General features: G+C 44.3%; 1 non-coding gene across 1 annotated transcript; it reads left to right on the top strand.

The window, feature by feature from the left end:
* The first annotated feature begins 11,291 nt into the window (after positions 1 to 11,291).
* On the top strand, positions 11,292 to 11,373 carry trnas-gcu (transfer RNA serine (anticodon GCU)). Its single transcript has one exon. It is a non-coding gene; the product is annotated as a tRNA-Ser (tRNA).
* The last annotated feature ends 12,889 nt before the right edge of the window (positions 11,374 to 24,262 follow it).

Genomic DNA, 24,262 nt, shown 5'->3' with positions numbered 1-24,262 from the left:
CAAATGACTTTGCGAATCAGGTCATAACAGACCGACAGAGAACAGCAATAAAAATCTTCCATACCTTCAAACATGGGTTTCCTCAAATGTATAAATGTGGCAGGTGCATATATTTCAGATACCATTGAGTGTACTGACGCAGAAGGCTCATCAATATGCAATGTGAAGAACGGAGCACTGTTATAGTGACACTCTTGCAGTTGCAGTGCATACACTGAGAGCTGGAATTGTCATCGAGCAGAGGATGCTTTTCATTCATTAATTTCTGGATTATGCGCTCACCACGATCCCTCTGGGCCGTTCTGTTATCGCTGACCACAGCAGTTTCACGCAGTCTTCAGGTTTTTGTAGCATGTACCTTCGAGGATGACGTCAAAAGATCTTCACTGTTATTGTCTGATACACTGTGGCACAGATGTGTCCCAGCTGTGTCAATATAACCACTCTGTAACTTCCCCAATTCTGCTGCTTTAATTACAAATGCAATCAGAATCACAAAATGTGTCACACTGCAGACTGAGGCCATGCAGCCCACCTTCGCTCTGCTAGCTCCACGCAACGAGGAAATGACTGTGTTTTGATTGATTGATTGTCACATGTACCTAAGTACAGTGAAAAGCGTTGTTTGCGATTGGTAAAGGCGGATCATATTAGGCAAGGACATGCAGATCACTGCGTGATGAAAGCAAAATTTGACCAGACTTAGGAATTCAGGTTACTCCGTATCGGATGTACACTCAGCAAAATCCACATTGGCAAGATAGCATTCTTTCAAGTTAGACAATCCATTTCTCAGAGCAGCAATGGCCGAGAAGAAGCAGTTCTTGAACTTGCTTGTGTACGTTTTCAAGCTTTGGAATCTTTATCTGAAACCGATCTCATCGAAATCATATCTTCACAGTCAAAAATGGAGTAGTGTGCAAAATTGCAAGGCTTATCCGCAATGTGAACCCGAGAGCTCTCGCACGTATGTCACCTGTCTGAGGCAATATCACACCCGAGATAAACGATCCAGAACGGCGCCAGACATGGTAACCAGAAATCAGGTGAGTTTGTTGGTTAACTAAGGCTATTTCTGCTGTTTCAGAGTGAAAGAAGCACAGAGTCTTATTAACAGCTCCTTTCCATTCTGACTCGCTTCTCCCAGGAGGCTGTGCTAACTGCTTTCCCGGAACAGGGCGGTCTTCATTGAGAACTGGACTAACTCATTTTCCATTGTCACGCAGTGTTGGTGGACAGCAGCTTGAACGTGGTCTTCAGCTCCCTATCAAACAAGAGTTTGTGGAGCGGGGTAAGCATCTGGCGGAAGTGGGAAGTATGGGAATTCTGGAAAGGTGTAGAAAAGGGAGATCGTGCATGCACATGAAATCATCTTTAGGGAACCATTGTCCAAATAATGCCAACTGAGAGAGCTAGAAAATGCAGAACTGCGAGGAAAGGGTGAATGTCTCCCCATTATTCAGGAACAGTGTCTGTGCTTCTCGAAGTCACAGGGAGGCTTATGCTGTCTGAATCAGCATGGGATGTTACTGCAGCGAGTCCCATCGCTCACGCAGCTGCTGTGTATACATTTTTCCACGTTGCCTCCAGTTCACATCAAAGATTACACAGCTCACATCATCCTAGAGTGACAGGGAAGAGAAGGAAGCGATTCGGACCATCATCTTAACACAACCTGGGGATAAATTGGATGTGGGAGAGCGGACAGTCTCGACTTGTTCCAGCATTTACAATCTTGGTCCGTTTGGCAACAAAAGCAGGAAGCAGGAACTGTTTATCTTGCTTCTTAAAACAGGTGATTAAATTTTGAAGAGCATAGATATTTCTCCCTGGTGTTCATGAAATGATCAAGAGCAGAATACGATTCCCTGAGTATGGTCTGACTTTTGGGTTATGGGCCCAGGGCACTCCCACTGTGATATTCTGTTCACAAGAGCTGACCACATGGAAAGAAATGACACAGTGACAAGATCGATTGAATTGGATTCTGTGAAAAAAGAGAAGCCGATGGAATGAAAAGCGCCATGAGAGCGAGAATAAAACATTATATGTGAGGAAGTTGTTTTCCAGATTCGAGGAGAGTGCACAGTGCTGTTTCCAGGGGTCAATATCTGGATAAGTCGACTGAATCAGCATCGACTGTTATTGTACTGGATCTTTTGTACAATGTTGCAAAAGTACGGGCCTTTTGTATTGAGGAGACAACTTCAAAATCCTCAATGATGCAAAATTAGGTGAACAACAAAGCAACTGCAGAAACTCGTGTTACGTCATGGGGTAAACGCCCCGGCTCAACCTTTGCTCAAATTCGCTCTCTGTCAAATTCCTGAGCAAGAGATTCGAACAGTGAATGGTCTATGCTCAAATCTCACAACTTCAGTATTTAATACGCCCCTACATGTATGTCTGACAACAGTAATTGCTCCCTCACTGTGTTACTTCAGCACACGTAGAGAAAAAATACACATGAGAACAACAGTCACATATGTGATGGGGATTTGACCCGATGCACACCTCTTCCCACCCTACCTCTTGCACACCTCTTCCCACCCTACCTCTTGCAAAAATGCCATCCCGTATTCCCAATTCCTCCGCCTCCGCCGGACCTGTTCCCAGGGGGACCAGTTCCGCCACAAAACACACTAGAAGGCCTCCTTCTTTAGAGAACGCAATTTCCCTTCCCACGTGGTTAAAGATGCCCTCCAACGCATCTCGTCTACATCCCGCACCTCCGCCCTCAGACTCCACCCCTCCAACCGTAACAAAGACAGAACGCCCCTGGTGCTCACCTTCCACCCTACAAACCTTCGCATAAACCAAATCATCCACTGTCATTTCTGCCACCTGCAAACAGACCCCACCACCAGGGATATATATTCCTAACCCTAACCCTCCCCTTTCCGCCTTCCACAAAGACCGTTCCCTCCGTGACTTCCTGGACAGGTCCACGCCCCCCTACAGCCCACCCTCCAATCCTGGAACTTTCCCTGCCACCGCAGGAACTGGAAAACCTGTGCCCACACCTCCTCCCTCACCTCTCTCCAAGGCCCTAAAGGAGCCTTCCACATCCATTAAAGTTTTACTTGCACATTCACTAATATCATTTATTATATCCGTTGCTCCTGATGCGGTCTCCTCTACATTGGGGAGACTGGGCGCCTCCGAGCAGAGCGCTTTAAGTAACATCTCCGGGACACCCGCACCAATCAACTGCACCGCCCTGTGGCCCAACATTTCAACTCCCCCTCCCAGCCTGCCGAGTACATGGAGGTCCTGGGTCTCCTTCACCGCCGCTCCCTCATCACCAGACGCCTGGAGGAAGAACGCCTCACCTTCCGCCTCGAAGCACTTCAACCCCAGGGCATAAATGTGGACTTCAACAGTTTCCTCATTTCCCCATCCCCCACCTCACCCTAGTTCTAAACTTCCAGCTCAGCACTGTCCGCATGACTTGTCCGGAATTGTCCTACCTGCCTAGTGCCTTTTCCACCTATCCACTCCACCCTCTCCTCCCTGACCTTTCACCTTTTCCCCTCCCCCAATCATGCATTGTACTCTATGCAACTTTCTCCCCACCCCCACCCTCCTCTAGTGTATCTCTCCACACTTCAGGCTCACAGCGTTAATTGCTGATGAAGGGATCCTGCCTGAAACCTCGATTTCGAAGCTACTCGGATGCTGCCTGAACTGCTGTGCTCTTCCAGCACCACTAATCCAGAATCTGGTTTCCCGCATCTGCAGTCATTGTTTTTACCACCTTGCAGTTATTCCCCACGCTGTGTCGCACAGCAGGATCATCCGGTGAAATGAACAGCCGTGAATGACATGTGGTTCAATCTGTTGGAGACAGCATTTCGAGATAGATACAGTTCCCTATTATTAGAACAAGCATAATGAATAATCTCAGAGAGAAGCAAGTGACAGAGATTTACCGTGGACTCGATGGGCTGAACGGCTTCTGTCGGCACGTGAATGACGTCACACGTCTCTGCCGTCCCTCTCCCTGTCGCTGTGACAGAGGCCTTGAGGGAGAAATAATGGCTCTTTTTAATCCTCCCTTCCGCTTTGGACTTCCTGCAGCCCCGCAGCCCCTGGCTGTGGGGATGGTCCTCAGTGAGTGAGGGTTTCATTCGGAGTCGCTTCATTAGGGACAGTTGGGACTCAGATGTTAACTGATGCCCGATTGCAGCAAAGAAACTGACGCCTCTGAAACAAAAGCCTTTCTGCTGGATTGTTCTGCGAAGATTGATTCTGAACATCAAATGGGCAACACAAAAATGCACTTATTTGAATTCTACTGAGGGAAGAGAGTTCACAGCCCATTTATCTCTTTCTAACCAGCTCAGCACCTTTCTCTCTCTCTCAAATAAATGATTTTTGGAGGAAGTCCGCAATCGATGTCGCTAAGTTCCAGCGGCGCTCTTGCACCTGGCTGTGCCCATGAGAGGAAGCTTCAGAGCATATCCGCACTTACATCCCGTCATAATGCCTGCAAGTGGAGGGAAATGGCTGAATACTCTGCCAATAGAGACAGCTCAGTCCCCGAGGATGGGATAAACAGCACCGTCCCAGTGGGAACATTCTGCAGATCAGACACAGTCCACTTTATCATTCAGATCATACCAGAGTGAGAGCGCTTGAGAAGTCCAAGTGGTCGCTCGTACCTGTGCCAACTCGGAAGTTGCAAAAGATTGGTGAAAGTGGAAAGTGGATTTGTTCACGTTTCAAGTGTTTCCATGAAGCAGGAAGCAGAAGATACACAGTGAAGTGATTGAGATCTGACAACAGGAGCAGCAAATAAGTTGTACAGCACAGAGGAGAGCTTTGAAGTATTGAATTGTGGTTGATGGGACGATCATGCTTTTACTCGGCCATGCTGCTACAGAAGAAACTATGTCAGTGTCTCTCAACATTGTGATGTCGCAGGCCAATATCGCCATTATACTGCAGGTAATTCCTTTTTCCAATGTGATGGCAGTCCATATGTAAAGGTGTAGCTTATATATCGAATCATTTCACAGAAATAATTCCACTGCACTTCAGTGTGTTGTATTGTCTCCTTTCCACTTGACCTGTCCTTGTGCCTGCACTGATGTTGATTTTTTCCTTCTGCCTGTCTTTTACAGTCTGGATGATGTGATGCAATTGTACTGATCCATCTTCTGACAGAATGTTCCACTTCACTTCAGCCCGCCCGAACTTCGCTATCTGATACCATTCCCGTTGTTTAGATGGTAAGCGCTCGTCTCAGATCCAGCCTGCCCTCACCCAAAATAAATGAAAAACTCAGTCACACTGTGATCGCTGCAAGCGAGGGATATTTTCACTCTAAGGTCATTGATAATTCCAAGGATAAAGTTAGGACTGCAGATGCTGGAGATCACAGTTGGTAGTGTGATGCTGGAAAAGCACAGCAGATCAGGTAGCATCCGAAGAGCTGGAGATATCAGGTTTCAGGCTTAAGCAATTCATCTGGAATAAGGCTTGTGAGTCGGGGCTAAGAGATAAATGGAAATGGTGTGGGGTTAAGGGGAAATAGTTGGAAAGCAATAGATGAATGAATAGGAGGGAGAAGAAAATAAGTCAGAAATAGCAGTGATGGAATGGGTCGAGAGGGCGGTGCCGAGTTGAAGGCTTGGGTTTGGGGGAGGGGAAAGGAGGTAACTGTTCAAATTCACATTTATCCCGTGTGGTGTTATGGTCCCAAGTCTGAATGCGTGGCGTCCATCCTCCAGGCGTTGTGTGGTAACGGTTTGGCAGTGGAGGAGTTCCAATACCTGTATGTCTTTGTTGGGGTAGGAGGGGGAGTTGAAGTGTTCAGCCATGGGACGGTGAAGTTGGTGGGTGCGGGTGTCCCAGAGATGTTCTCTGAAATGATCTGCAAGAAGTTTTCCTGTCTCCCTGACGTAGAGGAGACCACACTGGGCGCAACGGATTCAGTAGATGACATTGCTAGCTGTACAGGTGAATTTCTAATGGATGTGGAATGATCCCTTCGGGCCTTGGCTGAGGTGAGGGGAGTGATGTGGGTGCTTGTTTCGCCCTTCCTTTGGTGGCAGTGAAAGGTGCCAGGAGAGGGTTGTGGGCTGGTGGGGCATGTGTGGACCTGAAGAGGGGGTCATGGAGGGAATGGTCTTTACGGAATGTTGGCAGGGCTGGGCAGCGTAATATATGTCTGGTCGTCGTGTCTGTGTAGAGATGGCATCAGTGGCAGAATATGATGCGTTTATGCGGTGTTTGATGGGATGTAAGGTGAGAACCAGGTGGTTCTGTCCTTGTTGCGTTGAGAGGCGTGGCTTCAAGGGTGGTGGTGTGTGAAATAGAGGTGATGAACTCGAGGGCGCTGTCAACCACGTGGGAAGGCAATTTGTGATCGTGGAAGAAGGAGACCAACTGGCTCTTTCTGAGGTGTAATTGGTCATCGTGGGAAGAGATGTGCTGGAGGAGGAGGAATTGGGAATAAAGAATGGCGTTCTTACACGAGATAGGGTTGGAGGAGATGTAGTCTCGATAAATGTGGGTGTCGGAGGGCTTGTACTATATGTCTGTAATGAGTCAGTCGCCAGAGTCGGTGATGGAGAGGTCCAGGAAGGTGAGAGAAGTTGCCAAGATGATCCAGATAAATTTGAGGTCGGAGTGGAAGGTGTTGGTAAAGTTAGTGAGCAATTCAACCTCCTCGTTGGCGCACCAAAGTGGCCCCAAACATTCATCGATGTAGCGGAGGATCAGGTGGAGGATGGTGCCTGTGTAACTGCGAAAGATGGACAGTTCCGTGTCTCTGACAAACAGGCAGGCAGAGCTAGGTCCTATGCGGGTGCGCATGGCTACCAGTTTCGATGGAGGAAGTGGGAGAATTGGAAAGCGAAGTTGTTGATTGTGAGGACATGTTCAGCCAGGTGGATGAGGATGTCTGTGGAAAGGCACTGGTTGGGATGCTGTGAGATTAAGAAATGGAAGGCTTGCTGACTTCTGTCATGCAGATGGATTTGTACAGGGACTGGATGTTCATGGTGAAGATGACGCGTTGTGGGTCAGTGAAAAGAAATTCTTGGAGGAGGTGAAGTGCATAGGGGTGTCACGAATGTGTCACGAGCGGGCATTTCCTAAACTGGGGAGAGATGATTGTGTCGAGGTCGGAAGAGATTATTCGAATGGGACAGGCTCAGGATGAGAGAATAGGTGGACTGGGACAGTCAGGTTTGTGAATCTTAGGAAGGAGGTAGAATCGGGAATTCCGCGGTTCATGGACAATGAGGTTTAAGGTTGTGGATGGGAGATGCCCAGAGCTGATGAGATTGTGGATGGTCTGGGTGATGATAGTTTGGTGAGGGGAGGAGAGTTTGCGATCGTAGTCTGTAGGAGGAGGTGCCTGCGAGTTGGCACCTGGCTTCAGCTTTGTTCCTCTGCCCGACTCACAAGCCTAATTCCTGATGAATGGCTTATATCTAAATCGTCCATTCTTCTGCTCCTCGGATGTTGCCTGACCTGCTGTGCTTTTCCAGTACAACACTCTCCACTCATTCGTTGTTACTGTCTCATTTCACACTCCCAGGTCCATGCTGTCTGTTTGATTCTACTGAGCACTGTTCTCATGGACTGCGACAAAATCTGCCAATCTGTCACAGAAAAAGAAATTGCTGTTAAATCACAGGTGTGCTGTTTTTGTTTGATTTTCAGCATCAGCAATTTTTTTCATCTTGTTTTCTTATTTTCTGCCAATATGATTTTGCTAAAGATTACGTTAAATGTTTTAAATATGACTGCTGGAACGGCCAGATTCCACCAGCTGGCTACTTTTATTTGGTTCACGTGACCAATGCCTTTCCACTGGGTCACCGCGCCCTACAGCTGCACTGCATATAAATTGACAAAATTGTGGCATTCTCTCGGATTGGTAATCAGGATCGAGATTGATTGAAATATTGAAAACTTAAGATAAACTGATAAAATACGGGATATAAAACGGAAAACTGAAAGGGAAAGAGAGAACAGCGAACGATAATGTTTTGACAAAACTGAAATATAATTGCTCAAGATTCAGAAAGTTCTTTCATCCACAAACATACCATAATATGGAATGTAATTTTTGGGACAACCAATGCAAGCAGATTGCAAAATCTTAGTTTTAAAGTCTTGCTGCAACTGTTTTGGTTTTAATGAACGCACACATGGGATTCAGTGCTGCAATGATCTGCTAAAATGGACAAGGAAATCCTTGGCTTCGAGGAGACGTGGGGAATGTTGACTGATTCATCCCAGTAATGGCAGGACTGTCCTCTGGAAGCGTATGAGTAAATTCTTTAAATGTTCCATGGAGTTTCGACTGAGTGGTGAAGGTAATGTCTCCATTCACTAATTAATCATTCAGTAAAATTCAACACAGGGACCCATGAAATGATGAACAAATTGAACAAGAACACGAACATCCGATACACAATAGCTACGAGAATTACTATGCGAAAACTGTTGATTTCAGATTCACGGTGGCCTTTAGTGATAGCATTTACTGTCCAGAACCAGTCTGCATTGGAATGATGGGAGACACCCTATGAAGTACTTGAACTTCAGTCGCCTTGAGAAATAGCTGAGACTGACTCAGGACATGGGCATTTCGAGATGTTGGCCTTACAAACCTTTCAGACATTCCGTGGAAGAAGAAAGGAAGACATAGAAAATTCTCGTCTCCATCGAGACGATGTTCATGAACTGGATAGATAGTAATTTACCTTATTGGAGTTTATAAATAGAGGCGTCTTTTTTAAAAAGCAAAGAGTTCATAGCATAACTGTAAAATCTTTTTGTCACTCTCAGTGGGAACATTGTGTGTAATCCTTGTCCTCATTCTTCACCAAAAACATGTGAAGAATTTAGAAAGGGCACAGACGCTGTTTCCTGGATAGCAAGATATTAGAAAGCCAAGTGACGTTGTTTACTGAGACATAACAATATCAGAAAGGATACAAACGGGATGATAGAAAGAATGGAGGAGTTTATTCACGAGATTTGGAAATGCTGGATGCACAAACACGCAAGTTTGATGTAAACAAATGAGATTTTCAAATAACGCAAGTTTGAATGAGTAAATCGGGGAAAGTCCCTCTTTCTAGTGAACAGATAACTTTAGTTAGAGCTTGAAAACCATTAGTGAATGATGAAGAAAAGTTTGGATGAGAGTTTCTTCCACTCAATAGAGTTTTTTAAATCATGAACGACTTTCCAGAAATAAAACGTAGAAGCTGACTTCAGAGTGTTTTAAAAGATACACGATCAAACGTACAAGAAAAGAATATACCATTGAGTGAAAGTCAGTGTGGTTGCGTGACAATTTAAAATTTGTTGACTTCAGACACAAAGATATTTCATGAACACGTACAACTGAATAAGACTGAGTATGACAAGTTCATGGAGTGGTAAGGTGTGGCGTATTGTTCAAGGTGAAACTCTGTAAATGGAGCTGATGTCGTAAAATAACTGCAGACGGAAGTGACATCCTAATGAGTAGGAATTGAATCGTCACTTGGAGACGCAACACCTACTTTAAAGACTTGACCACATTGACATGATGTTATGTATATTTCGTACATTCTTAACTCCACCCAAGAAATCCACCAAGAAGACTCTGTCCTTTTGTATTGTTAACCCTCTGTACTTCTCTGCAGCACGCCATTTCAGATAAAATATGCTCAGACCAAAATTCAGTTCAATACAATATTCAAACGGTCCTATGTGATTTCTTTTTTTATTATTGCAACAACCTTTGTGTTTTTGCAACAAACTGTGAAACATGAAACCAGTTCAACACCTATTTTCCCGGAATTTAACGCAGTGCACATGGGAAACGTTATCCATCTGCTGAAAAATCACTTTCGGCTCTCTCTACACACATGTCTCTTCACGTTTTAGATACTTGCAGTACGTTTGTTGATCAAGGAGTCATTATCCAGAAAAGGTTGTTTCTCAATTCAAAAACACGAGTATTTTCCCATAAACCTGGCTTTGCTCAATATCACCTTCTGTCCGTATCCCTCAACACGACGACAAATTGAAGCTGCTCCATGTGAGGCTCAAAATTAAACCTACGGCACAGCACACCTCACCAAACTGAAACAGAGATACCGTGTACTCGTCACCTTCAGCACAGGAGCAACACATTAATGCTTACCTCCACATTCCTGGTTTTACCTTAACGTTTGGGAAACCGAGTTTCTCAGATTCCATGGCTAGTAACGGGGATTATATGATCATCTTCACCAGTGGTTCAGTCCCTGAGTGAGGAAAGTGGTGAGGTACTCATTGTAAAGATGGGTAGATTGATGAAATGTACAATTTCATCTTTTGCCTTCACTAACCCATGAGCTTTTTATTTTGTTTTGCATCTGTAGAAATCTTAAAATCTTCTTCTTGAACAGACGCAATGACAGGTCTCCATTGTGTCTCTGGCATCAAATTTCAAAATGTAAACCCCCTCTGAATTCTTGCACCTCAGTCCGCTGTTTGGGAAGTGTTCCTGTGGTGGGAAATGCACTTCCCCGTGTGTCACCTGCTGCTCCCCGCTTGCGCACTGGCACTGCACTCATTTTCCTCTGACACTTGCTCACTGTGTTGCTGTGATCATACAGTGACTTGGTGTCGCACAGTGCAGGAAAATGATACAGATCAAGGTTTTTGCATTGTTGCCTTCAATTGTCAGTTTATCCTTATTTTGGATTTTAAAAATGTCTGTTCTGTACACAAGTGCGTGTCAAAAACATCTGAGCGGAAGTTAGGTGTTCTGAATAATGACATTGAGCACTATGCACTCTCCTCCAGTCTGGAAAACAATTCCTCACAGGCAATTTAATAGACAATTTACAGCAGGTGCAGGAGTAGGCCATTCTGCCCTTCGAGCCAGCACCACCATTCATTATGATCATGGCCTGAACATCCTCAATCTGTATTCTGTTCCTGCCTTATCCCCATAACCCTTGATTCCACTATCCTTAAGAGCTCTATCCAACTCTTTATTGAAAGAACACCTTCTGCTGTCTCGGGTAATTCATTCCGTTGACTTCAAATCTTCACAGAATTCAACAGACCTTGTTACATATTCATTTCCTCATTTTTGTTCAGATCACTGTGTGCATTGTCTGACAGTGGGAGTGCACTTGCCCCACAACCCAGGGGTCAGACCATAGTCTTGGAACCGTACTATGTTATTTATCATTTTACCAACACCAGGGAGAAATATCTGCTGCTCTGCATAATTTACCCAATTCAATTATTCATAAGGTCAGAGCTTTTCGTGCATCTGTAACGAGGTGGCCGAGAGGTGAAGGCGATGGACTGCTAATCCATTGTGCTCTGCACGCGTGGTTTCAAATCCCACTCTCATCACTGGCATTCACTGGTGCTATTTTCAGATGATCACAGCTGTCGTATGGGAACGCTAATGGTCAGTTGATATGCATTGACGCTATTCCAAAATTTCCAAGGATGGTTTGAGCCTGTTGACTGAACTGTGTTGAAATGTAGGTTGCATTGGGATATTGAAAGGGAGCGCGGTTTCCTTTTACAAATCAAGTTGCTGTGAACGTTTTTTCGTATGAAAGACATCCAGGAAAATCAAATAACGAGAGCTGCGAAGTGCATGTTTATGCAAAGGAATTCTTAATGAACGTTTTGTCAGATGAAATCTGGAGGAGGTTGAGAAGAAGTAATTCATCCTGGTGACAAGAGCACAGCGAGACAGCACAAAATGATGGCGATACTTCAAAGGGGCGGGGCGTGGGTGTAGGGGCACTGAGAACTGGCTGTAAATGCACAGTGGAGAATTGCCAATGTTGGTGCCGTGCATGGCCACGGAAAGACTGACACATTGGTCTCGCCCTCGCCCCTTGCTCTCGCCATTGATGAATGCTGGACATAAGGCACGGACAAACACAAGATGTGGGAAGCAAGCTCCCTCTCGTTATACACACACTGGATGCATCACATTGAACTATGAACAACTGGAGAAATCAGCATGTTACCTTTAGGGAGTGAAACTAAACTGTGGATCAATGACCGCAGATTCATGCAACATAAACAAGAAAAATAATTTAAAATGTAGGGTGAAGGTTTGCTTGCTCAGCTGTAGCTTTGATATCCAGACGTTTCATTACTTGGCTAGGTAACATCATCATCAGTGGCGACCTCCAAGTGAAGAGAATCTGTTGTCTCCTGCTTTCTATTTGTATCTTTCTCCTCGATGGGGTTCCTGGGGTTTGTGGTGATGTCATTTCCTGTTCGTTTTCTGAGGTGTTGATCGATGGCATCTCGATCTATGTGTTTGTTTATGGCGTTGTGGTTGGAGTGCCAGGCCTCTATGAATTCTCAGGCGTGTCTTTGATTAGCCTGTCCCAGGATAGATGTGTTGTCCCAGTTGAAATCGTGGTATTTGTAATCCGTATGTAGGGCTACGAGGGAGAGAAGGTCGTGACTTTCTTCCTGTTGTCTTACGTAGTAGTTGTGACAGTCCTTGTAGATGACGTTGGTTTTGTCTTTGGATTGTTCTGGTTCTTTTAAGTTTATTAGTTTTTGTTTGAGAGTGTTGGTGGGTTTGTGTGCTACTAGGATTCCGAGGGGTCTTCGTAGTCTGGCTGTCGTGTCTGAAACGTCTTTGATGTATGGTCAGGTGGTTATGGTTCCTGGCTGTGTTTGGTCTGCTTGTCGTGGTTTGTTCTTGAGGAAAGTGTGGACTGTATTTTTTGAGTATCTGTTCTTCTCGAATACATTGTAAAGGTGGTTTTCCTCTGTTTTCCGAAGTTCGTCTGTGCTGCAGTGTCTGGTGGTTCGTTGGAATACTGTTCTGACGCAGCTTCGTTTGCGTGTGATGGGATGGTTGCTGGTGGAGTGAAGTATTTGGTCAGTGTTTGTCGGTTTTCTGTATGCACAGGTTTGTAGTTCTCCGTTGTCTTTTCTTTCTACTGTGTCATTCAGGAATGCGAGTTTGTTGTCGGTTTCTTCTTCCTTGTTGAACTTTATGCCTGTGAGAGTGTTGTTGATGATGTTAAATGTCTTTACTATCTTGTTTCGTTTTGTGATGACAAAGGTGTCATCTGCGTAGCGGACCCAGATTTTGGTTTGATTGTTTCTAGGGCTGTTTGTTCTAGTCTTTGCATTACCGCTTCTGCTCTGAATCCTGATAGCGGAGGTCCTATGGGTGGGCCATTGGGGGTTTGTTTGTAGACGATGTTGTTGAAAGTGTAGTGGGTGGTGAGGCACAGATCCACAAGCTTCATGATGTTTTCGTTGGTAATGTGATTGATGGTGGTTGGTGTGTGTGATGGTCTCTTCTAAAAGTGTGTTTCCTTTGCCATGTCGATGTTGATGAAGGTGAACAGTGCTATTATGTCGAATGAGACCATTGCTTCCCTTACTCTACTTTGGTGTTTTTGATGATTTTTAGGAATTCCTGGGTGGAGTGGATGGAGTGCTGTGAATCTTCTATGAGGTATTTCAGTCTTGCGTGTAGTTCTTTGTCCAGTCTGTAATTTGGTGCTCTGGGTAATGAGACTATGGGTCTGAGGGGGCTCCTGGTTTATGGATTTTTGGTAGTCCGGTTCGACTTGGCCAACACATTGATCCTGGGACAGTCTAAGCAAAGACACGCCAGAGAATTCCCAGAGGCCTGGCACTCCAACAACAATGCCATAAACAAACACATAGATCAAAAAGCCATCTATCAACCCCGCCGAAAACATACCAGAAATGACATCACCACAAACCCCAGGAACCCCATCCAGGAGAACGATATAAATAGAAAGCAAGACACAACAGCTTCGCTTCACTTGGAGATCGCCCCTAATGATGTTACCGAGCCAGGTAATGAAATGTCTGGCTATCAAACCTACAGCTCAGCTAGCAAACCTAAACCCTAAACCTCAACCTGAGCTACAAACCTTCACAAACCTTGCGATTTAAAGTGTCTTTATACGCATATCATTAATAGACTTTTCGTTATAATACCCGTCTGGTTGAAAGAAGAAGACATCACATTTTAAGATAGATGACAACATTACCAATTTTGTTTTGAAATTGAGATTTATTTGGTCATTTTACACAGTGAACAAGTTCATTTTAAGTAATGCAAACCACATTCTCTCACCTGGAATAAAAGTGTGATTTCAATATAAACATTGTCCTTGCTAACTCGCAGTTACTCAACATGAAAAATAGGATCAACACATGTTTATTAAGCATAGATCAATTTGCACCATTATCTTACTTTGGATTGACTGCAGTATGCACATGCTAAGTAAGGTTTAAGAAAGAATGACTTTTGGAAATAATGATTTGGTGGTGACTAAAAATAATATTAGCTTCTCATGATGTGGATATTCCACCAATGGTTCCAGTGGTGGAAATGTTCAGTGGGAAGTATTTCTATGATGGTATAGACGTATGTGCGCCGCCAGGGATGGGAGCTCCCACTTCATCTGGAACAGCGTCTTTTGACGTGGACCAGGGAGCATTGTGGCATCCGTCTGGGAGTTCCAACCACACCTGGAGCAACTTCCATTGACATGGAGCAGCAGGGAGGCATTGGCACATCCGAATGCAAGATCTAACCTCATTTGGAGCAGCTTCAGTTGGCCTGGAGCAGGGAGCTTTGGGAGATCATTCTGGGAGCTCCACTCTCACCTGGAGCAGCTTTTAATGACATGTAGCAGCAGGGAGCATTGGGACATCAGAGTGTTAGATCCAACCTCAACTGGACCACTTCTATTGACATTGAGGAGGGAACGTTGGGACATCAGACTGGGAGCTCCAACCTCACAAGGATCAGCGTTTAATGACATTTTGCAGCTGGGCGCATTTGGACATCAGAGTGGCAGGTCTAACCTGAACTGCACCACTTCTACTGACATGGAGCAGGGAGCATTGTGACATCAGACTGAGAGCTCCAACTTCAAATAGAGCCGCTTCTAATGACATGGAGCAGCAAATGGCATTGGAACGTCAGGTTGGGAGCTCCAACATCACCTGGATCAGCTTGTATTTACATGGAAGAGGAGGGAGGATTGGGACATTAGGCTGGGGGAAAGGATATTCAACTATTTTAATCTAAAGTAAAATATGTTTCAACACCTCAGATGTTAATTGATTTATGAAGAATCTTTCCCGGGAAAATAATTAATTCTTTAGATAGTAAAGTCAAGTCCTGCAAATATTCAACTCAGGAAAACGCATTGGTACAGAGAGAAATGGGAGTGATGTTTCATGTCTTTGTCTTTTCATTTCTGGCCGTCTCTGCACTGGATTACATCACCGGAAGGACGTTTTCACTCATTTCCTGCAAATACGGTCAGCTCACTAACGTAATCTAAAGGTGAAAATTAATGGGAATATGCGATGTTATGATTAGGATGGAGTTTACTTCAAATTTTGGTGAAAACGTAGCAAAGTCAGATGCAATTTCCAAGATCAGCAGTGACCTCATTGATTGGCTGATCAGATTGTGAATGGTCGTTTTTTTGAGGACAATTTGAAGTGAATCAATGATGGTGATTATCTTTGTTATTTGTTCACCTTGTGACTATTTCTGCTCTTGCTCATGTCCTTGTTAACACCACAGCTCTGCAGCGTGTAAAACCTCAGCTGTGCATCTGGCCAGTGGCACAACCATTCGGAGAGCTGGCTCCGGATCAGGCGGTTGTAAGTTCAACTTTTACTTTGTGCAAGCGCATTGTGGAGATTCATCACACATCCAACCTAATCATTTTTGTAATGCTGAGGTGGATAATATTTGAAATTTTCATCTTCACGAGCGAAAATTCTTTCACTGTCTTCGATCAGTTAAACATTGTCAAGAGCTGTCAGAGTAAAAATCACACAGCACCAGATGGTATTGAACAGACGTATTTGGAAACACCAGTGTTCCATGCACTGCTTCTTCATCAGGTGTTTGTCAACTGTTGGAATCGAAAATGGCTTTGTCTGATTATTAAATGTATCCACCCCAGTCCAACACCAACACCTCCAAGTCATGGGTACAGTCGACACCACGAACGGTCGGTTAAAGTCCAGATGATCTTCCAAAAGATCGCGCATATTGACACAAACACCAAGTTTCTGCAGTAAAACACCCACCTGATGAAGGAGCGGCTCTCCAACAGCTAGTGCTTCCAAATAAACCTGCTGGACTCTGCCCTGATATTGTGTAATTTTTAACTTTGTCTACTCAACTCAAACACTGGCACTTCCTTATCATAGACAACATCAGTCATGTCCCACCGTTGTCAGTGAAGGCAATCCTGGAAGAGCCTAATACATTGCTCATGGGTACGTTTCGTTTTCAGAAACCAACGCACTCAATCGCTGCAGCTCCGGTGGATGAAAAGGCAGAAAAGAAATAGCTGAGACTCAGTTTTGACAATATTTTGAAACTTTTTGGGAAGTGGAATCAGAGGAGAATGAAGGATTAACGGTCCGACTGTGCAGAGAGAGGGACGGCACTATTCCCTTCTTTGATGAGCTGGGGTATTGACTGATCTAAGGCATGAAACAGATTCCTGGTAGAGCTGCGCTCTCTGCATCAGGAATAAGAAGTCCTGATTTTCTAAACGGTAATGAAACCCAGGCCACTCAGTTAAAGCGCTGAATACTAACCACTAGACCACCAGGGATGAGGGCAGAAGCCGTTGCACCGTTTCTTCATAACACAGTTTTTGGAATTATGTCACTGCAGATATGTTTCCCCTCAAAAATGATTGAATTATCGAGTGTTTACAGCACAGATCTGGGTCCCTTCATCTCGTTTCCCAACACTTGGTCTGTAACCTTGTATGCTCTTACATTTCACGTGAGGTCTAATTTCTCTGGAACGTTTTAATCTCGTAAAACACAATAAGTGGGATTAAAGTTTGAGATGGGAACTGAACCCCATTTTAACCATAGACTGAAGCACGCAGACACAGTTCCCCAAGTGTGTCACAGGCCTCGGGAGAAAACAAGCAGATTTCACCGACTTGTCTGATATTATCCCATTTCAGAGTTCAACACCAATGTCTGGTTACAGCAAAGAAAGGAAGCATTCAGCCCCTCCCGTCCCAGTGTTCCTTGTCCATTGTTTCCCCATTACTCTGTAGTTTATACTGCCTCACCTCGTTCTTGTTGCCAAACTAGATCACTACTCACGCCCGCTATTTCCTGTCCTGCCAAACTTTTTTGCCTCAAGTTCTTGGAATGAAAAACAGGAATGGCCTATTTCAAGCACTTTTCTAGTTTACAAGGGCAGTGTTATCGCCACTGAGCAAGCACATTGCCAGCTCAGAGAGAAGGTCTCATCCTTTAGAAACTGAAATGCAAAGATGATTGGATAGCCTCAGTGTTGTAAACCAACCAACAAGACCGGAATCGGGCAGAGGGGATCACGCACAGAGGGATGGGAGAATAGAATGGCGAATCTCATGGTGTCCAGGGTGATTTTAACAGAAATCTTCCCTGGTAGTATAGTGATGAGCATTCAGTGATTTCACTCTCATGGCTTGTTAAAGGTTAACGTTTACAGTAATCAATATGAAATACTGCCTGATATTTCGAAGCAGAATAATGTTGTGCAGCAGACAGAATCGTTTCCCTGCATGACATTGTAAGAGAGCTCAGAAGAGCCAGGAGGAGACATGAGAGCCAGGAGGAGACATTAGAAATTGTTGGCGGATAGGATCAGGGTTAACCCTAAGTCTTTCCATAGATATGTCAGGAATAAAAGAATGACGAGAGTTAAATTACGGCCAATCAAGAATAATAGTGGGCAGTTGTGTGTGGAGTCAGAGGAGACATGGGCAACACTAAATAAATACTTTTCGACAGTGTTCACTATATAAAATGAAAATGTTGGCGAGGAAGATACAGAGATACTTGCATCTAGACTCGAAGAGATTGAGGTTCACAAGGAAGAGATATTAGAAACACTGTAGAGTGTGAAAATAGACAAGTCCTCTGGGCCAGATGGGATCTATCCTAGGATCCTCTGGGAAGCAAAGGAAGAGATTGCGGAGCCCGTGCCATTGATCTAGAAACCATCATTATCTACAGGAATAGTGCCTGAGGACTGGAGGATTGAAAATGTGTTTCCCTTTTTCAAGAAGGGTAGTAGAGACAACCCTGGTAATTACAGACCAGTGAGTCTCACTTCAATTGTGGCTAAAGCTTTGGAAAAGATGATCAGAATAGGATTTATAATCATCTAGAAAAGAGTAATCTGGTCAGGGACAGTCAGCATGGTTTTGTAAAGAGTAGGTCGTGCCTAACGAATCTTATGAGTTTTTTGACAAAGTGACCAAACAGGTGTATGAGAGTAAGCAGGTTGATGTTCTCTATATGGATTTCAGCAAGGTGTTCGATAAGTTTCCCACAGTAGGCTACTATACAAAATGCGGTGGAATGGGATTGTGAGAGACATAGCAGTTTGGATCAGTAATTGGCTCGCTCAAAGAAAACAGAGTGTTGGAGTTCATGCAACATGTTCATCTTGGTGTCCATTTACTAGCGGCATTCCGCAAGGGTCGATGTTGGGTCCAGGGCTATTCGTCATTTTTATAAATGACCTGGATGAGGGCTTAGAAGGGTGGGTTAGTAAATTTGCAGACAACACTATGGTCGGTGGAATTGTGGATAGTGACGAAGGATGTAGTACGTTGCAGAGAGACATAGATAGGATGCAGAGCTGGGCTGAGAGGTGGCAAATGGAGTTTAATGTGGACAAGTGTGAGGTGATACACTTTGGATGGAGTAATCAGAATGTAAAGTACTGGGCGAATGGTAAGATTCTTGGAAGTGCAGATGAGCAGATAGATCTCGGTGTCCATGTTCACAGATCCCTGAAAGTTGCCACCCAGGTTGACAGGGTTTTTAAGAAGGAAAACAGTGTTTTGGCCTTTATTAATAGAGGGATTGAGTTCTGGAATCAGAAGGTTATGCTGAAGCTGTATAAAGATCTGGTACGGCCACATTTGAAGTATTGTGAATAGTTCTGGTCACCGCATTATAAGAAGGATGTTGACGCTTTGGAAAGGGCGCAGAGGGGATTTTCTAGCATGTTGCCTGATATGGAAGGAATGTATTATGAGGAAAGACTGAGGGCCTTGAGGCTGTCCTCGTTGGAGAGAAGACTGAGAGGTGACTTAATAGAGATATACAAGATAATCAGAGTTTTAGATAGGGTGGACAGGGAGAGTCTTTTTCCAAGTATGGGGATGGCAAACACGAGGACCACAACTTTAAAGTGAGGGGAGATAGTTATAAGACAGATGTCAGAGGTAGTTTCTTCACTCAGAGAGTAGTTAGGGCATGGAATACTTTGCCTGTAACGGTGGTAGATTCGCCAAGATTAAGTGTATTTTAGTCGTCATTGGAGAGGCATATGGACGTACATGGAATTGTGTAGATGGAATGGACTTCAGATTAGTATGACAGGGCTGCGCAACATCGAGGGCCGAAGGGCCTGTACTGGGCTGTAATGTTCTCTGTTCTATATGCTGCAGTTCCACATCAGCAATGTCATCTGCAATTGCCTGACATTCAATCATTTTAAAACAAGAACGGAGGGGGCGTCTGGAAAACGGAAGGAGAATACTGGTTTGTGAGAGTTAACTACATACCTCGTGGAGCCAGGTTCAATGTTGATAATGAATAACGGTTTTCCTGTTTACCTTGGTATACTGATCACTACGGATCAATGACCCAATATTGTCTGCCCTTTGTGTGTTGTTCTTTGTACATTTCACCTCGGTTCAGTGCTCCGGGGGGACCACGCTTTTTAAAATTTGGCACATTTTACTCAGGTCGGTTTTGCAGCTTCATATTAAGGCCAACAATTTTAGGAACAGATAGACACCCTTCAGCCATCAAGTCTACTCCGCTATTGAATGGTTTCATATCTGATCTGATAACCTTGAACTGCAATTTTTTGCCTTTCGCCATAAAGCTTGATGTCTTTGCTGTTTGAAGATCTGCCGATCTCAGCCTCATTACACCTAATGACACTTCCTCAACCGCCGTCTGCTACAAGAAAGTCCACTGATCCAGAACTGTCTGAGAGAATAAATGCTCCTTCGTCTCTATTTTAATTGTGGGATCCGCATTCTAATACAAAGTTAAAAATCACACAACACCAGGTTATAGTCCAACAGGTTTAATGGAAGCAATAGCGTTTGGAGAGCTGCTCCTTCATCAGGTGGCTGTGGAGTACACAGTGGTAAGGTACAGAATTTATAGCGAAAGGTTACAGTGTAATGTCACTGAAATTATACATTGGAAAAATACCTTGATTGCTTGTTAAGTCTTCCATCTGTTAGAATGACTATGTTAGGTTCATTTCTTTCTTATGTAAATCGGAAAACTTTATTTTAACAGTTACATTCTCAGCTGGAGTTTACCAATTTGTGTCAGCACAGATAATATGTTGAAGGTGTTAGTCCCTGTGTACTGCGTCCATGCCATAATGTTTAGACTGACGCTAATCTAAAAAAACAACATGCTGCAGACAAGGATGCCTTAAGACATGGTACATTGGTGAAGCTGCGCAGAGGCTGCAGCAATGGAACGGGCGCTGCACATCAATCTACAGACAGGTGTGCCCCTTCCCAGTTGGAGAGCACTTCAGTGATCCAGGACATTTGACCTCGGATCTTCGGGTGACAATCCTCCAAGGCAGTCTTCGGAACAGGCAGCAGCTAAAAGTGCCCCCACAGAGACTGATAGCTAAATTCGGTACCCATGGTCATTGGGTTCATGTCACAGTGCACGTGATCCCATTGTCCTATCTTCAAACAGAGACCGTCCTGCGCACACACACACACACACACACACACACACACACATATCCGTCTGTGGGGTGAATATGCACTTGCAGAGTTACATTGTACTTTGCTCAAAAACTTCATGAAACCATGAAAGTCTCTGGTAATTCATTTTTATAAACTTGAATCAGTCTAAACATTTTGGAACAGAGAGCAGCACACAGGGGCAGACACCAGTTGTTAAACTTCACCTGAGAAGGAAACTTTAAAATAAAAAAGTTTTGCGCTTTGCATATGAAAGAAGTGAAGTGAGCATGGTCATTCTAACAGATCGGAGACTGAGCAAAAAATCACGGTATTTTTCAATGTACAATTTCAGTTACGTTCACACTGCAAACATATGCTATAAATTCTGTGTCTTACAACTGTGTACTCCACAATCACCTGATGAATGAACAGTGGTCCGAAAGCTAGTACTTCCAATTAAACCTGTTGAACTATAACCTGCGGTTGTCTGATTTTCAAATTTGCATACCCTCGTCCAAAACCGGCATCTCCAAGTCATTCGATACGAGGTGCTCTGGTCACAGAACCAAACTTTCTGCATCCAACTTATTAAATCCTTGAAAATACCTCTATGTTTCAATAAGGATCATTTTGTAGTACTGAGTCTCAGCAGGCAAAGGCAACTTATTTCAGCGTTTCTTCCCATTTGATTTCATCTCCGATATGAAATTCTCACTGACTCTGACAGAACTGTTTCCTTTGTTGTTTTGTAATGTCAGGAACTCGTGTTCAATTACAGATTTTCATAAGGAACAACATTTTTATTTTCCCTGACTGTAAATCGAAATTGGGAAATTGCAGTGAGACAGCTGCATTTCAGCACGTTCGCACCAAGGATGACATATGCAATGCTTGGAACTTTTCTTGATGACTTTGTTTTTGCCTGTTTTGTTCAGTTGAAAAATGACAGTTTTTGAGTTTTTAAAATCATGGCGAATGGTCCTTCAGCCTGTTGCATTATTATCAGTTATCAAACATCTGGCTTGGAAACACAGTTTCCAGCACGTGACTCCTCGCCTGGTGTGTTCGAACATTTCAAGTCTTAGATAAATTGTTATTCAAAATCTTAAGGGCTTAAGAGGAACAAAAACCATCTCTGTGAACTAACAGTTCTGAAAGACAAACTCTTTCTCGGAGCCATTTGTCAGTTTTCCTCATGATGCTGTGGAAAATGTTTCTGCGCTCACATCTGAATTGGTTTCCCCTGTTTCTTCCTCAGCTTCCTCCTTCTTTCTATTAAATGGTTTAGACTCCAGTACAGACACAAGGTGCAGGTTGCGGAAGTCATGTGTTTGTACTTTCATTAACACTCTGTCTCGCCGGGAGCTGCAGACCTTCCCCACGCAGATTCAGACAGCACTGTCCTTCCTGTGACATTTCCCATGGAGAATGGAAGGACAGTCATTAATAACCCGCACTTGGAAACGGAGCGACAGTTTTAAAATATATACACTGCCCCAGCCAGGAATTGAGCTCCGAACTCCCGCATAACATACGGTGACACTAACCACTATACTAGCAAGGACAACAGTTTCAAAGGAGACACTTCAGCCCGTTGTGGTTGCATTTGTCAAAAGCAACGGCTTAACGACCATTTAGCCCAAAGCCTTACAGGTATTGGCAGAAAATATTCACATCTGAATATTCCTTCAGGTTATAAGGGTTGCTGCCTCTCTGACCCTTCCAGACAGTGTGTTCCAAATTCCAACACCCGCTGGCCTATACCGCTTTTCCACACATCTACTTTAACCATTCTGTCTCTCTCCTTAAATTTCTGCCCCCCTGTGATCGTTCTTTCCATCGCTGGGAAACGCTTCTTTCAGTCTACCTTATCTATACCTCTCACAAACCCCTCTGCACGGTGACAAACAACCCCACTCTGTCCTGTCTCCCTTCATGACTGAGACTCTTCTGCCCAGACACGATCCGAGTGAATCTCTCCTGCAACTCTCCCAGTGCGATCTCATCCCTGGACAATTCTAGCACTGAGCCGAATGAACATATTTCCATTCTGTGACAGCATCGGGGGTGGCTCTACAGCATTTATTGCCTTCCGGTTTGGAGTCACGTGGACGCCAGACCAGATAAGGACGTCAGTGAAACAGATGGGTTTTTAAGACAACGGATTCTTAATTCTAGGCATTTATTGCATTCACATACGATCATCGTCGTGGTGTGGTGGGAATCGAACCCGTCTCCACTGAATATTAACAATCCAGCGAAAATACCACTAGGCTATCGCAGAAAGCCCTCCTGGGGGATCTTTCCCAATAGAGTCACTTTTCCCCAGTTATTCCCTATGCCCTTTCATTGAGCCTCACACTCCAATAATCTCTGGTCTATGTCAGTAAAAGCTGCGAAAAGAGAATTGATCTCACAGCCACGATATCCAAACGGATCAGGTGATTTGAAGGTGCCAATGAAGAGATTGGGGCATGGTCACCCAGCAACAGTGAGTGCAACAGCACAGACTGGATGGTATCAACGTGAAAGTGAATGTTAGATTGTGCAATGCCTCAGTCAAATGGGATGAGGGACGTAAAAGAGAGCTAGGGAGAGTGTGAGGGGGAGACATCTTCGAGAACTTTTGGGTTTAAATTCTGATATTTGAAACGCAGAACAACAAAATTCGATGGAAAAGAAATCATCACCTCGGAGAATATTATCTTGTAAAAAACGATTGATTTCTTACCGTGTTTCACCAAAAGTAAAGCTTTGAGAGAACGGACCCCTATGGTGTGGATTAGAGCCGAGGTCGCTGCAATCACAACGCAGAATGCGAACTGCTGAACGGTTACAGCTTTCCACAGACCACGCTTGCAAACTGCAACCAGTATGGTAGCAGAGGAAATGTCAGGAAGAATGTACAATATCAGGACTTAGCGGCAGGCATGTGGGAACGCAAAATGAACCGAATCTTTAACTTTTGCATCCCCAGAGACTGTGGAGGTTCCATGAATGAGAGTACAGGAGAATGGGATTAATGAAACTCTCCAAACTTTTGGGAGAGTGCAGAACATTGTTGAAACGGATGCTTCAATAGCATTATATTTGAATATCGGCGACTTCATCACTTTGCCCACACAAGGCAGGACCAACTGCTGCATGCAATCATACATAATCCCAGTTCCAGACCCGGAATCAGAGAAACTGTGTGAAGCAGCCACGAAGATCCAATTGGAAACTGGGATGGAATGACAGGAGAGAGGCGCATGTATTTCCGAGGTTGGCACAGCTCCTCGTCAAAAGCGGGGCGGAAGGGAATACTTGCCCCCATTTATAATATTATGACCATAAACAGTGCATGTTGCTGAGACAGCCGATTAGCGCATCCGAAGTGTGTGGAGACTTTAACTTTGGGGAGGCAATGTACGAAATTTCATTTTCCTGTTTGGATCAGTGGTTTTGACAATGGCATCGGCTTTTGTTCGCAT

This window comes from Chiloscyllium punctatum, chromosome 16, assembly GCF_047496795.1.
Source record: "Chiloscyllium punctatum isolate Juve2018m chromosome 16, sChiPun1.3, whole genome shotgun sequence".
NCBI classification, from domain to species: Eukaryota; Metazoa; Chordata; class Chondrichthyes; order Orectolobiformes; family Hemiscylliidae; genus Chiloscyllium; species Chiloscyllium punctatum.
The sequence above is the reverse complement of the archived record's forward strand: the minus strand, read 5'-3'. Positions and strand labels throughout refer to the sequence as shown.